This window comes from Urtica dioica, unplaced genomic scaffold (assembly GCF_054948205.1).
Source record: "Urtica dioica subsp. dioica isolate 48M unplaced genomic scaffold, U.dioica_male_clone48M_v1_H2 Urtica_dioica_male_H2_contig_15, whole genome shotgun sequence".
Taxonomy (NCBI): Eukaryota; Viridiplantae; Streptophyta; class Magnoliopsida; order Rosales; family Urticaceae; genus Urtica; species Urtica dioica.
The window spans coordinates 127,501-130,000 of NW_028297217.1; positions in this window are offsets into that span (position 1 = coordinate 127,501).

A 2,500-nucleotide genomic window follows, 5' to 3' on the forward strand; every position below is an offset into this window, starting at 1 on the left:
CACATGAGCGTGCGTGTCGGCGTGGCCGTGGCACGGGCGAGGGAATGGCCGTGGCACGGGGTAGGGGCACGGGGCGCGGGGCGCGGGCGCGGGCGCGGGCGCGGGCGTGGCCGTGGCCGGGCGTAGGGCGTAGAGGCGTAGAAGCCGTAGATGCCCTTAAAGCCCTTTAAGCCATTTAAGGCTTTAAGGCGTGGGCGTGGCACGGGCGCGGGCATGGTTGGTTTGGACGTTGCACGGTCTAGGCATGGTCTTGGCATGGGTGAGGCACGGTCGCTTCAACGGTTGGTTCTTAGTTGCAATGCCATGGCACGGGCTTTACCACGGTTGGTTCTTGGTTTCAAGGCTTGGGCACGGCCGAGTATTGGGTTTTATTCACAAAACCAACTCCATATATCTTAGAAAACATTAGACTTGATGGAGATTCAAAAAAAAAAAAAAAAAAAAAAAAAATTTTTTTGACGCCTCGGCCGAGTCATGCTCGAGCAATGGCCGAGGCAGGATGGAGCGACGGCCCAGTCATGCTCGAGCAATGGCCGACCGGACGACTGGAACATGTTTTGGAGCTTGTAAAATTAATTTAAAAATAATCCCATGGGTTCTCTTCACAAAACCAACTCCATATGTCTTAGAAAACATTATACTTGTTTGAGATTCTCAAACAAAAAAAAAAAAAAAACTTTTTTTTTTTTTCACGCCTCGGCCGAGTCATGCTCGAGCAATGGCCGAGGCAGTATGGAGCGACGGCCCAGTCATGCTCGAGCAATGGCCGACCGGACGACTGGAACATGTTTTGGAGCTTGTAAAATTAATTTAAAAATAATCCTATGGGTTCTCTTCACAAGACCAACTCCAGATCTCTTAGAAAACATTATACTTGATGGAGATTCAAAAAAATTAAAAAAAAAAAAAAAAAAAAAATTTGACGCCTCGGCCGAGTCATGGCCGAGCAGGATGGAGCGACGGACGAGTCATGCTCGAGCAATGGCCGACCGGATCCTGGAACGTGATTTTAAAAAATTAATTTAAAAATATTCCCATGGGTTCTCTTGATTATAGCTCGAGCATATATCTTAAAAAACATTATACTAGATGGAGGTTCAAAAAAAAAAATAAAAAAAAATAATTTTTTTTTTTTGGTCATGGCCTTGGAAAATTTAATGTTTACTGGTGTCACATGGCCAAATGTTCGTTTGTATCTTTAGGGGGGGTGGTTCCTTGAGCTTGAAAATGTTGACCAAGAGTTGACTCGCATGATAAGAGCATAATTTGCTACGGACCCAAAGACGGATTATGACCGGGCTGACCCGACAAGTCGCGACCGACCGCCGGTGACCCCCCGCCGGCGGCGGAGCTCCGGCGACCGCCCGCCGGAAAATTTTCCGGCGACCAAAAATTTTCCGTGGATGAAAATTTGTTGGAATATGAATGTTCTCCCTAAAAGGTTAAGAACCAAGGCGGAGGCAAGTCTAGTGAGGTAAAATAATGGGTTGAAGGCTCGTGAGAAAACGTTAGAGCCGCCGATGCATGCTCGAGCGACGGGAGAGAAATGCTCGAGCGACGGGAGTGAAATACTCGAGCATGATCGAGCACGGGCCGAGGCATGCTCGAGCGACGGGAGAGAAATGCTCGAGCATGATCGAGCACGGCCGAGGAATGCTCGAGCGACGGGAGAGAAATGCTCGAGCATCGAGCATGGCCGAGGCATGCTCGAGCGACGGGAGAGAAATGCTCGAGCATGCTCGAGCATGGCCGAGGAATGCTCGGGTGACGGGAGGAATGCTCGAGCATGATAGAGGATGGCCGAGGCATGCTCCATCGCTGGCCGAGGCATGCTCGAGCGATGGCCGAGGCATGCTCGAGCGACGGGAAAGAAATGCTCGAGCATGCTCGAGCATGGCCGAGGAATGCTCGAGCGACGGGAGTTATGCTCGAGCATGCTAGAGGATGGCCGAGGCATGCTCGAGCGATGGCCGATGCACGCTCGATCGTTGGCATGATCGAGCGATGACCGAGTCATGCTCGAGCGACGGGAGGGAAATGCTCGAGGCACGGTCGAGCGATGGCCGAGACATGGCCGACCGAGAAATGCTGGGGCGCGCTCGAGCAATGGCCGAGGCGACGGGCGAGAAATGCTCGAGGCACGCTCGAGCGATGGCCGAGAAATGCTCGAGAGATGGCCGAGAAATGCTCGAGAGATGGCCGAGAAATTCTCGAGGCACGCTCGATCAATGGCCGAGTCAGAGCTTGAGGGACGGGAGAGAAATGCTCGAGTCATGCTCGAGCGGCGGCAGTGGGGCGAATGGCGAAAGTGGGTTAGGGCATCAGAATACTTCACAGAGGTTAATAAAATTTCCCAGAAAATATTTTTGTACCCCTCCTCAGCCATTTTAATGTTTACTGGTGTCAGATGGCCAAATGTTCGTTTGTATCTTTAGGGGGGGGTGGTTCCTTGGGTGGGCTGGGGACTGGGCCATGGCGGGCCCGGCTGGCCCATTTCATC